General features: G+C 39.5%; 1 protein-coding gene across 4 annotated transcripts in view; it reads left to right on the top strand.

Moving 5' to 3' along the window:
- NLN (neurolysin) overlaps positions 1 to 13,797 on the top strand; it is a 97,413-nt gene that overhangs the window by 12,503 nt on the left and 71,113 nt on the right. Inside the window, exon 1 of one of the 4 annotated variants that reach the window (XM_043887700.1) lies at positions 270 to 294. The exons of the other annotated variants lie outside the window; for them this stretch is intronic. The gene's annotated coding sequence lies outside the window, so the exon portion shown is untranslated. Of the gene's footprint in view, positions 1 to 269; positions 295 to 13,797 lie in introns of those variants that run through there. 4 annotated transcript variants of the gene reach the window in all.

Below are 13,797 nucleotides of genomic sequence, written 5' to 3'. Positions count from 1 at the left end.
AGCATGACTTTGGAGGCAGACCTGGTTTTAGATGCTTGTATAATCTCACAAAGCCTCGGTTTCTTCAACCCTAAAATAAAGATAACATTTACTACCTCTCATAATTTTTGTAAGGCATGCAGGAACTAGTGTAGATGAGAACTTCTAGCACAGTGGTTGATACCATGGTACATAGTAACTTATCATTTTCTTCCCGCCTTTCAAGGTAGAAAAAAGTAGTTCTAAGGACCCAGATAATTAAGGACTGACTACGATCTTCAACTCATGGCAGGGTCACGTCATGATGAATGCATAGTAAGTTGAAAAGTCAGAATGCTTTTAATACACCTAATCTACCAAACATCATCACATCATCCTAGACCACCTTAAACATTCTCAGAGCACTTACATTAGCACAAGCCTATTTTATAATAAAGTGTTGAATGTCTTGTGTAATTTACTGAATACTGTACTGAAGGTGACAAACAGATGCGTGGGTATAGAATGATTGTAAGTGTACTGGTTGTTTATCCTTGTGATCACATGGCTGACTGGAGGCTGCAGCCTACTGCCCAGCTCCATGACAGAGTATCGTCCCGTGTAGCACTAGCCTGAGAAAAGGTAAATATTCAGAGTTTGAAGAATAGTTTCTATGGAATGCTTTTCACACCATCATAAGTCAAAGAATCTTAAATCTAGCCGTTGTAATTCAAAGGCTGTGTATATTCATGGATATTGAAAGTTACAACTGCTTTATCTGTGACTGAACAGGATATAAAGACCTACTAGTGAAACCTTAGTAGTGAAAAATTAGAATTCCTGAGTATCTCAACTCCCTGGGACACCATTCTAAAGAGGAAAGTCTTAATAGTATCCGAGATGAAATCTTATATGTAAGCTAAACACATCACCTGTATGAGAGCAGGATGATGTAAGAGCAGCTCGTGGGAAAAACTTAGAACCTTGACTTGTTTTTCGGTTTCAGTGTGAATCAGTCACTTGATGTGGCTGCCGAAGAACAAGAGAGGAAGGAGCTGCTAATCAGATGACTCTCTGAGTCTGGGGTGTTATTGCCAAATGCAGTGCAAACTTTTCAGTCCTGCCTCTGCTCTGTCTCCATGTAACATTTACACTGTTGGCCACGCATTCTTTCTTGATTTGCAGAGAAACAAATTCCTAATTTTATTCTGTTATGAACATTCCTCAAATTTCCTTCAAGCTTTATTTTCCTGACACTTGCCTCTCAAACTCTAGTCTTTTCTCTGCTGTAAATCTCTTTTCGGACACCTTTCCTTGAGCAGACATACATGCTGGAGTCTCTCCCACACACATTTCCATCTGAAACATTCCCTCAGCCCACCAGGTATGCACTCTTCCTTACCCTACTTTTTCTGGACTTCCCCAGTGTTCTTATCTACATACTGTCCTGAGAGGCCCCAGTCCCTTCGAAGATTTGTACATCTGAAGACATCTGTAGCTGTGTCTCCCACCTGAAGCCCTCTTTGCCTTTAGGTTCATATATCGAATTGCCAGATCACCAGACTTTAACACCCTGGTGTATCTCATAGGCACTTAAAAAATCAACATTTCTGAAGCTTACCTAGTAATGTTTCCCCAAACCTGACCTTATATTTTCTGTTTTCAGGGGTAAATTTGCTATGTTAGTTTGTTACTGTCCCCACCAAACCCACCTAAACTAGGAACTATGACATCCTGCCTTTCACCAAGTCCTGCCGGTTTTACCTCTTGAATATTTCTTGAACCCACTGTTTCCTTTTCCACTGCTACTACCACTTTAACTTAGTTGTTTATCTGGATTGAAGCCTCCTAACTGGTTCTCCTTTGCCTCTTAAAATGGACCTTTCACAGTTTCCACAGCAGATAGAGTACCTAGTTAAAATATAGGTCTTACACTTGCACACCTGTGTTCATAGCAACACTGTTTACAATAACCAAGACATGGAAACAACCTGAGTAATAATTCCATTGTATATATGTAACACATCTTTTTTATCCATTCATCTCTAAATGTCCATCAACAGATGAATGGATAAAAAAAAAGATGTGTTACATATATACGATGGAACATTCTAGCCGTAAAAAGAATGAAATAATGCCATATGCAGCTACATGGATGGGCCTAGAGGTCCACCCTTCATACTAAGTGAAGTAAGTCAGAAAGAGACAAATACCATATAGTATCACTTATATGTGAAATCTAAAATATGACACAAATGAACTTATCTACAAAACAGAAACAGACTCACAGTCGTAGAGAACAGGCTTGTGCTTGCCAGGAGGGAGGGGCGTGGGAGAGGGAAGGAATGGGAGTTTGGGATTAGCAGGTGCAGTCTCTTATATAGAATGGATAGCCAACAAGGTCCTGTTGTATAGCACAGGGAACTATTAATATCTTTAGTATTCTGTAATACCATAATGAAAAAGAATATATATGCAACTGAATAATGTTACTATATACCAGAAACTAACACATAATTGCAGTTCAACTATACTTCAGTAAAAAATAAAATAAAAAAAGATCTTACCTTCCCACTCAAGGCTTCCCATTGCCTTTGATACAAAGTTTAAGGTCTCCAGCATGACATAAATAAACCCGTGGAATCTTGCCTATCAACCTCTCCAACCCCATTTCTAATTCCCATTTCTAACTTCTAAATTGATTGTAATTCTTGTAATATGCTAAACCAGTGATTGAAAATGGGCCTTTGCTAATCCTATTCTTTGTTCTAGGCTTGCTGTATTCTCTATTCTGTGTTTCTTCACACACGCCATCCCATCCTTTTCTGGATAATTCCTATTCATGCCCCCTCCTCAAGAAGCTTGCTCTGACTCCCCAGTCTGAGTTGAGTATTGGTGTTCTGTCCATCTTGTATGTAACTCTATAATTTCATTTTTACTATATTGTTATCTGTGTGTGATACATGTCTGATCAATGAGTATATGCTACATTCATTCTAATATGTTTTTTTGCCAGATTAGCCAGTAAGGTCCTTGAGGCCTTATTCATCTTTTATCTTCAGTAGCTGGCTCTGTGGTCACTTTCCCCTGAGCCCTAAATGCATACTCCACATCTCTATATGGATATCTCACCTGCATTACTAACTCAGTATGTCTAACATTGAATGTCGCATTACTAACTCAGTATGTCTAACATTGAATGTCCGTGAACCTCCCACATCCCCAACCTTCTCACTCTCCCCCCAAAAAGTAGAAAAGGAAAGGAACTCTGCTTTTCCCGAACTCTCTAGCTATCACCCACATCTGGGCAAAACCAACATGGTCCTCTTAGACTCTCTTTCTCCCCTCACCCTCATTTCACCAAGGCTTGTGGGGCTGCTATAGAAAGACTGAGTCTAGGTGACCTCCAGTTCTGAAACTATTATTCTATTGGTAAGCAGCAGCTTGGCTTATACAAAATAATATAACTGTTTTAGGTTGAAAGAGGCAGCTTAGTAAATATTGATAGTTAAGATTTCAGACTCTGGAATGAGATTTCCTGGTTCACATCCCAGATCTGCTACTTACTTTGCTGTGTGACTCTGGTAAGACTAACTCAACCTTTCTCTGCCTTGGTTTCTTCGTCTATAGAATAATGACTAAATGAGATAATGGATAAAACAAACAAACAGCACAGTGCATGGATACAATTAGAGACTTCATAAGAACACAAATGACTTTATATTATACTCAGGTAGGTGCTTTCCTTTGCTTTCAGTGTGACTTCCAAATCTCAAGAACCTAAGGGTGGCAATTCATTTTTCATCTTTGTTAGGAAATGTTTTAAGAACCTGCCTTTTTGTATTTTATTGGTGAGGAAACTCTCTTCTCTGCTTTAAAGAGTAGCTTTTGGGTTGGGAAGATGCCCTGGAGAAGGGAACAACTACGCACTCCAGTATTCTGACCTGGAGAATTCCATGGACTGTATAGTCCATGGGGTTGCAAAGAGGCGGACACAACTGAGCAACTTTCACTTTTGATATACAGTCTAAGAATTTGAAATCATTTTTATCATCTTGAAGTAACTTAAATACAAGGTATCCTTGTTGTTTTCCTTTCTCACATAGTCTGTCAAGGGTTCGATCCCTGGATTGGGAAGATCCCCTGGAGAAGGGAGAGGCTACCCACTCCAGTATTCTGGCCTGGAGAATTCCGTGGACTGCATAGTCCGTGGGGTCGCAAAGAGTTGGACACGAATGAGCGACTTTCACTTTCACAAAAGTAAATGACGGTTGAATTCCCCCTAGAAGAAGGGCCAGACCAGCAGGATAATTGGAACATGGCATGGGTCAACACAGAGCCACATGGCCCATGTCCTCTGATTATGTCTGCCTGTCTCAATTAGGACAGGAAGGAATCAAGGAAAGTAATGGGTGTTAGGTTAATAACTATGGGTAACTTGAAGAGAATGGCCGAATTGCAAGAGTGATTGGTGTGATTGCTGGTATGTATTTAACAGCATTGATGCTGGAGTTACCTTGGATGAGTGATCTTAGATAAGTGATTTGACCTCTCTGTACCTCAGTTTCATTTCTAAAAATGAAGATAATAGAGTCTCTGTCACAGTGTTCAAAGATTAAATGAGTTCGTGTATGTAAAGCAGTGCCTGCTGTGTAAATGTTTGACATTGTTGTTTTTATTGATGGTAATGGCCAAACAGCAACGAGAGGTTTATTCATTAACTGGATGATGTCGCAAGCCAGCCGTCTAATACTTGTGCTCCAGCTTGTCAGCCTTAAGTTGTAGATACACTAGAAAGCGGTATCACTTTGAAGCTTCTCTAATAATCCATTTATAATGTAACATTCACTGTATCTGCAATGATTACTTCCTGACGTAATATCACTGAGCTTTGTTCTGAATTCAAGAATTTGAACCAGCTGATTTTTTAGGCCCCTTCCCACTGTGAATTTATGAATCTTCATTTTCTGGTCAAATATATTTTGTGCTCTAGTTTCTTCTTAGGTGTGTGTATGCGCAGTCACTCAGTCCTGTCTGACTCTCTGTGGTCCCGCCAAGCTCCTCTGTCCATGGAATTTTCCAAGCAAGAATACTGAAGGGGGTTGCCATTTCCTTCTCCAGGGAATCTTCCCTACCCAAGGATTACAAGCCGCATTTCTTGCATCTCCCACATTGGCAGGCAGATTCTTTACCATTGTGCCACCTGGGAAGTGCCTCTAGTTTCTCCTTATGTGTGCTTTAATTTCCTCTTGGGGTGTACTCCGTTTATTATCCCTTTTAATCTGCTTGTCAGCTTGTGTGGGTTTTTTAATGTTAAGTTATCATGTTTTTCAAATCACATGTCTGAGTTTAGAATAGCAACTAGACCTATTTTTAATTTTTTTTTAACTTTTTAGTGTGTAAATTTTCAGTCATAACTAAAAGTCATGAAATTAGGATAGCTTTAAAATGGTCAGCTCATTGTATATAGAATCTAGATAGAAAAATGGTAGTGATGAACGCGTTTGCAGGGCAGGAATACAGACACAGACATAGAGAACATACTTGTGGACACAGTGGGGGAAGAAGAGGGGGGATAAATTGAGAGCGGCATTGAAATATATATACTACTGTGTGTGAAATAGATAGGTATTGGGAAGCTGCCGTGTAACCCAGGGAACTCAGCTTGGTGTTCTGGGATGACCTGAAGGCGTGGGATGGGGGTGGGAGGGAGGTCTAAGAGGGAGGGGATATGCGTACACTTAGAGCTGATTCATGTTGTATAGCAGAAACCACCGCAACATTGTAAAGCAATTATCCTCCAATTTAAAAAAATTTTTTTAATTGTCAGCTCATGGCCAAACTCTTTTCATGTACCTCTTAACCCTCCAATTATTTTGAAACATATGCCCAATGTTACTTTGATCATAAGTACTTCATGTAGCTCTGAGATAAACTTTTTTCAAAAATATATAATCACAATCCCATTGTCACATGTGAAAATAATGAACATTCATTTGTGGTTGAACCAGTCTTTAAAAAGAAAAGCAAACTAGTTATTACCCAGGCCTAGGAAGAGGATTTAGACATCGTTGTTCACGCAACAAAACCCACACGTAGATGACCCCAAAAAAGGACTAAGTACTAAGCAATGTACTGAGGAGAGAAATCTCTCTCCTGAGTAATTTATTAAGGATTTCAATTCTGAAAAGTATGCCCCAAACACCAATAAAATGTGCCAGAAGCAATTTATTCATCCTCCCAGAGAAAAATAAAAATGGAATGTCTTTTTGAGTTGTGGTTTTCCATGTATGTGGTAGACCCTTTACTATTGAATTATTGAAGAAGTCTTGATTTCATTTGTGACACAGCAGTCTATTCTAGATGCTTCAGAGTCTCAGGTGGCTTTTCTTAAGCCAGTTAAAAGATTTAAGAAAAGAAGTCTTTGCATGTCCATTTATAATAACTTTATTTAAAATTTATAATTAGGAAACCACTGTCCTCTACACAAAACTAGAAGAAAGTCAATTTTTACCATTATTCTATTATTTTTCTTATTTTTCAGAATCTGCCACTTTTCTATTTCATCCTATAAAAACTTAGTGATAGGAACCTTTTCTTAAAGTTCTGTTTATTAAAAGTAGAAATATTAGAAACATCTCTAGTATCACAGTGCTTCCATAATACCTTAAGCCATTTCTTTCAAACTTTTTTTTTTATTCCTGTTTCTTGGAAAAGATGACTTTGAAGAGTCCTTTATTCATTTATTTGCATTGAAATTTGGAAACAAGGACTTACTTCCATTACATTCCAAAATCTAAAATAAAATTACTTTTTCCATTTTTTTCTAAATGGCTCCCTAACATTTTAAGAAAGAGTTGGAAGTGAATCCTTCATTCCCAGGGGAGCCTTCATATAATATAATTAGGTCTACTCTTAAGCCTTATTGATAGAGGAAATTGTACACTGAGATTATATGTGGTACTGTTTCCAAATAGTATGTTTTCACTGTGTAAGACGGAGATTGAACCATCAGTGTTTCCCTGGTCACTTTAGTCATCAAACTTAAGTGCTATGTTTGTGAATATAAAAATGGGATGGCATAATGAGAGAAAATGGATAATGCTTTTGACTTTATCAGCTACTGGAAGTACTCAGAATAAAGACCACTGGGGAAAAAAAAAGACCACTGGAATATCTCCATGTTTAGGATAACTCTGCTCTGTATTCAGTATGTTTGTAGCTGAGTTCATGGTGGACCTTTTTGTAAATGGCTGTTTATAGGAAGCATACTGTTACCTTTTCAAGAATACTTTGAAAGTTCAAACTTTTCATACAGTTTCTTTCTAGAGGTGCTTAACATTTTCTGCCCAATCTAAAAATTACTTTCCTATGCCAGCAGGTGGAAGCAAGAGCAGTTGAATTGTAAGACTGCTTTCTAAGTGTACTGGCATGTCCCGTAGATAATCTGTCCGTGACTCAAAATATCTTTATGATATAGCCCTTATTTTAATTACTTTTCTTCAGCAACTTTGTTATCCTAGAAGTTTCTCTTGATTGCTTTATCAACGTATTTACTTAGTGTCTGGGGCTGAATTTAATAATCATTGTAAGGCAGGCTAATTTAGATTTTTTATTGCTTTCTTATACTTGATTTAACAGTTGCAACATATATACTATGTGCTGATACATTCTTCCACATTTGCCGAGAAGTAAAAAGATAACTAAGATACGATCTTCATTCTCAAAGAGCTTACTTTCTAGTGGAATGAGAAGGAGGATGTTTTCTTCATTCTTGGCCTGGCCTGGGAAGAACAGATCACTCAGCCATCCTAGTGGATCTCCAACTAACCTATGGCTGGCATTCAGTATTCACACAGATTTTAGTTCATTCAACAAATATTTACCAGGTACTAGGTACTATAGAGGAGCTTAATTTATAAACTTGTGCTTTTTTCCTAACAGAACTTAAAAAAAGAGAGAAAAGACCAAAACACTCTTCAGGAGAAGTATCATTTATTTTTAAAATTTTCAATTCAGGTTTTATAGATGCAGTTGACATATAGACCCTAAAACATTAAACTTAGAATTTAGAAGTTATAAGCAACTAATGTGAGTAACATTTCCTAGAATATACTTAGAAGACCTTCCACAAATACTAATCAAAATAAAATAAAAGTAAGCTATTCTAGGGGTTTCCCCAGGGGCTCAGTGGTAAAGAATCCACTGGCAATGCAGGAGACACTGGTTCGATCCCTGGAACGGGAAGATCCCCGGGAGGAGGATATGGCAGCCCACTCCAGTATTCTTGCCTGGAAAATCCCATGGACGGAGGAGCTTGTCGAGCTACAGTCCATGGGATCGCAAAGAGTCAGACATGGCTGGAGCGACTGAGCACAAGCTATTCTATATAAATTCTATTAACTGTTTACTGACAGCTAATAATAATAATAAAGTATTTTATACAAAGAATATAAAAGAGGAAAACCAAGTTCTACGGTTGTGTGTGTGCACGCTTAGAAATATAAGAATCTCTCCAAGGTAGAGTTACTTGTTCTGTCTTACAAATTCCCCATCACTGTATTTGTTTAAAATTTGCTGCCTGATGTTCTCATCTATCTCTGTGTCTCTTCTTCACAAGTCTATAAGCTGAAAGGCAGGAACTGTGATCTTATTCATTTCCTAATCTCAGTATTTACTAAAGGAATGAGCAAATCAAATAATTTATTTCTTGGGAAAGCCCTTTGTAATGAGCTCTTTTGGGAGTGGGAGATATAATTTGCAATGGAGGCATATTCACAGAGGATGGTAACAAATCAGTATCTTTACCTGAGAAATCGCCAGGGATTAAAGAACTAGCATTCATTGCATAGGATGCCTCAACTGAACCTTGTCTTCAAGAAATGTATATTATTGGTTTGCCTGAGTACCTTAAGAAAGCATTTGGAACTTGCTAGGCATACACTTCATCAAGTGGTATACTTGCTTACCTAAGAATAATCAAAGGACTCTGGAAAGAGTGAGGCCTGAGTGCAAAGGGTCGCCATCAGCTTGTCTCAGTTTGAGTTGTTTTACTCTTTTGATGCCTTCAAACTGTGGTGCTGGAGGACTCCTGAAAGTACTGTAGACAGCAAGGAAATCAAACCAGTCAGTCTTTTTTTTTTTTTCATTTATTTTTATTAGTTGGAGACTAATTACTTTACAATATTGTAGTGGTTTTTGTTATACATTGACATGAATCAGCCATGGATTTACAAGTATTTCCCATCCCGATCCCCTCTCCCACCTCCCTCTCCACCCGATTCCTCTGGGTCTTCCCAGTGCACCAGGCCCAAGCATTTGTCTCATGCATCCAGCCTGGGCTTGTCAGTCTTAAGGGAGATCAATCCCGAATATTCACTGGAAGGACTGGTGTTGAAGGTGAAGCTCCAGTATTTTTGTCATCTGATGCAAACAGACAACTCATTGGAAAAGTCCCTGATGCTGGGAAAGGTTGAAGGCAGAAGGAGAAGAGGGCATCAGAGGATGAGATGGTTGGATGGTATCACCAATGCAATGAACTTGAACTTGGGCAAACTTTGGGAGATGGTGAGGGACAGGGAGACCAGCATGCTGCAGTCTATGTGGTCACAAAGAATCTGACATGACTGGGTGACAGAACAACAACAACTCTTTAGACATAGGTAACTAAAAGGTGCTCATGCCTGCTTGGTCTGTTTCTCAGAGCTGGGTGAAAGCTGAAGTGGGGCACCCTTCCACAGTCCCGACAGCAACCCTTCAGAGAGTGGTACAGAGAAATCAGACAAGTGATATCAGTGTATATGCTTTAGCTACCTACCTTCTTCTCTCCTCATTACAATCAGGGTGGGAAATCAGGCAGATGCAAATAGTGACAAATCCGATTTTTTTTCCCCTAAGATTCAGGTGCAACATGAATGTAGCACAGTAGTTAAGAATATGGGCTTTGGGAGGCAAGGATATACAATGGAAAAAAGACAACCTCTTTAACAAGTGGTGCTGGGAAAGCTGGTCAACCACTTGTAAAAGAATGAAACTAGAACACTTTCTAACACCATACACAAAAATAAACTCAAAATGGATTAAAGATCTAAATGTAAGACCAGAAACTATAAAACTCCTAGAGGAGAACATAGGCAAAACACTCTCCTACATAAACCACAGCAAGATCCTCTATGACCCACCTCCCAGAATATTGGAAATAAAAGCAAAACTAAACAAATGGGACCTAATGAAACTTAAAAGCTTTTGCACAACAAAGGAAACTATAAGTAAGGTGAAAAGACAGCCCTCAGACTGGGAGAAAATAATAGCAAATGAAGCAACAGACAAAGGATTAATCTCAAAAATATACAAGCAACTCTTGAAGCTCAATTGCAGAAAAATAAATGACCCAATCAAAAAATGGGCCAAAGAACTAAACAGACATTTCTCCAAGGAAGACATACAGATGGCTGACAAACACATGAAAAGATGCTCAACATCACTCATTATCAGAGAAATGCAAATCAAAACCACAATGAGGTACCATTAGACGCCAGTCAGGATGGCTGCTATCCAAAAGTCTACAAGCAATAAATGCTGGAGAGGCTGTGGAGAAAAGGGAACCCTCTTACACTGTTGGTGGGAATGCAAACTAGTACAGCCGCTATGGAAAACAGTGTGGAGATTTCTTAAAAAACTGGAAATAGAACTGCCATATGACCCAGCAATCCCACTTCTGGGCATACACACTGAGGAAACCAGATCTGAAAGAGACACGTGCACCCCAATGTTCATCGCAGCACTGTTTATAATAGCCAGGACATGGAAGCAACCTAGATGCCCATCAGCAGATGAATGGATAAGGAAGCTGTGGTACATATACACCATGGAATATTACTCAGCCATTAAAAAGAATTCATTTGAACCAGTTCTAATGAGATGGATGAAACTGGAGCCCATTATACAGAGTGAAGTAAGCCAGAAAGATAAAGAACATTACAGCATACTAACAAATATATATGGAATTTAGAAAGATGGTAACAACAACCCTATATGCAAAACAGAAAAAGAGACACAGAAGTACAGAACAGACTTTTGAACTCTGTGGGAGAAGGTGAGGGTGGGATGTTTCGAAAGAATAGCATGTATATTATCTATGGTGAAACAGATCACCAGCCCAGGTGGGATGCATGAGACAAGTGCTCGGGGCTGGTGCACTGGGAAGACCCAGAGAAATCGGGTGGAGAGGGAGGTGGGAGAGGGGATCGGGATGGGGAATATGTGTAAATCTATGGCTGATTCATATCAATGTATGACAAAAGCCACTGAAAAAAATAAATAAATAAATAAAGGGGGAAAAAAAAGAATATGGGCTTTGTAATTAGGGTTTAAATTCCAGCTGCATACCACCTGTGTGACCTTGAGCACACTATTTCTCTGCCCAGGAAAATTGTGTTAATCATGCCTGCATCTTCGCTGCTTCAGTCAGTTCCATCACTCAGTCTTGTCCGACTCTTTGCGACCCCGTGAAATGCAGCATGCCAGGCCTCCCTGTCCATCACCAACTCCCGGAGTTTACCCAAACTCATGTCCATCGAGTCGGTGATGCCATCCAGCCATCTCATCCTCTGTTGTCCCCTTCTCCTCCTGCCCCCAATCCCTCCCAGCATCAGGGTCTTTTCAAATGAGTCAGCTCTTCCCATCAGGTGGCCAAAGTATTGGAGTTTCAGCTTCAGCATCAGTCCTTCCAATGAACACCCAGGACTGATCTCCTTTAGGATGGACTGATTGGATCTCCTTGCAGTACAAGGGATTCTCAAGAGTCTTCTTCAACACCACAGTTCAAAAGCATCAATTCTTTGGCACTCAGCCTTCTTCACAGTCCAACTCTCACATCCATACATAACCACTGGAAAAACCATAGCCTTGACTTGATGGACCTTTGTTGGCAAAGTAATGTCTCTGCTTTTTAATATGCTATCTAGGTTGGTCATAACTTTCCTTCCAAGGAGTAAGCATCTAATTTCATGGCTGCAATCACCATCCACAGTGATCTTGGAGCCCCAAAAAAATAAAGTCTGCCACTGTTTCCACTGTTTCCCCATCTATTTGCCATGAAGTGATGGGACCAGATGCCATGATCTTAGTTTTCTGAATGTTGAGCTTTAAGCCAACTTTTTCACTCTCCTCTTTCACTTTCATCAAGAGGCTTTTTAGTTCTTCTTCACTTTCTGCCATAAGGGTGGTGTCATCTGCATATCTGAGGTTATTGATACTTCTCCCGGCAATCTTGATTCCAGCTTGTGCTTTTTCCAGCCCAGCGTTTCTCATGATGTACTCTGCATATAAGTTAAATAAGCAGGGTGACAATATACAGCCTTGACATACTCCTTTTCCTATTTGGAACCAGCCTGTTGTTCCATGTCCAGTTCTAACTATTGCTTCCTGACCTGCATATAGCTTTCTCAAAAGGCAGGTCAGGTGGTCTGGTATTCTCATCTCTTTCAGAATTTTCCACAGTTTATTGTGATCCACACAGTTGAAGGCTTTGGCATAGTCAATAAAGCAGAAATAGATGTTTTTCTGGAACTCTCTTGCTTTTTCGATGATCCAGCAGATGTTGGCAATTTGATCTCTGGTTCCTTTGCCTTTTCTAAAACCAGCTTGAACATCTGGAAGTTCACGGTTCGCGTATTGCTGAAGCCTGGCTTGGAGAATTTTGAGCATTACTTTACTAGTGAGATGAGTACATTTGTGCAATAGTTTGAGCATTCTTTGAGATTGTCTTTCTTTGGGGTTGGGATGAAACTGACCTTTTCCAGCCCTGTGGCCACTGCTGAGTTTTCCAAATTTGCTGGCATATTGAGTGCAGCACTTTCACAGCATCATCCTTTAGGATTTGAAATAGCTCAACTGGAATTCCATCACCTCCACTAGCTTTGTTCGTAGTGATGCTTCCTAAGGCCCACTTGACTTCACACTCCAGGATGTCTGGCTCTAGGTGAGTGATCACACCATTGTGATTATCTGGGTTGTGAAGATCTTTTTTGTATAGTTCTTATGTGTATTCTTGCCACCTCTTCTTAATATTTTCTGCTTCTGTTAGGTCCATGCTATTTCTGTCCTTTATCGAGCCCATCTTTGCATGAAATGTTCCCTTGGTAAGTTTCTTGAAGCCATTTCTTTAGGCCATTCATGTATGACCTAAATCAAATCCCTTATGACTGTACAATGGAAGTCAGAAATAGATTTAAGGGACTAGATCTGATAGAGCGCCTGATGAACTATGGACTGAGGTTCATGACATTGTACAGGAGACGAGGATCAAGACCATCCCCATGGAAAAGAAATGCAAAAAAGCAAAATGGCTGTCTGAGGAGACCTTACAAATAGCTGTGAAAAGAAGAGAAGCGAAAAGCAAAAGAGAAAAGAAAAGATATTCCAATTTGAATGCAGAGTTCCAAAGAATAGCAAGGAGAGATAAGAAAGCCTTCCTCAGCAATCAATGCTAAGAAATAGAGGAAAACAACAGAATGGGAAAGACTAGAGATCTCTTCAAGAAAATTAGAGATACCAAGGGAACATTTCATGCAAAGATGGGTTCAATAAAGGACAGAAATGGTATGGACTTGGGTGGTTGGGAAGATTAAATAAGAAAATGCAAGTAAGCTCTTGGTATAGTGCCTGGCGTATTAATAGACTTTCAATAAATATTAGGGGTGATGATGATCCTCATTCACATGTGTGACCAGTTTCTAGCTTAGGAGCATAGGTGAAGAGTGGTAAACTGAGGCTGAGAATTCAGAAGAAAGATCATGTTTTGAGTGTGTTGCATTTGAGATATCTATGGGTCTGGAG

Source organism: Cervus elaphus, chromosome 25 (genome assembly GCF_910594005.1).
Source record: "Cervus elaphus chromosome 25, mCerEla1.1, whole genome shotgun sequence".
Classification (NCBI taxonomy): Eukaryota; Metazoa; Chordata; class Mammalia; order Artiodactyla; family Cervidae; genus Cervus; species Cervus elaphus.
This window is presented reverse-complemented; position numbering and strand designations above follow the sequence as displayed.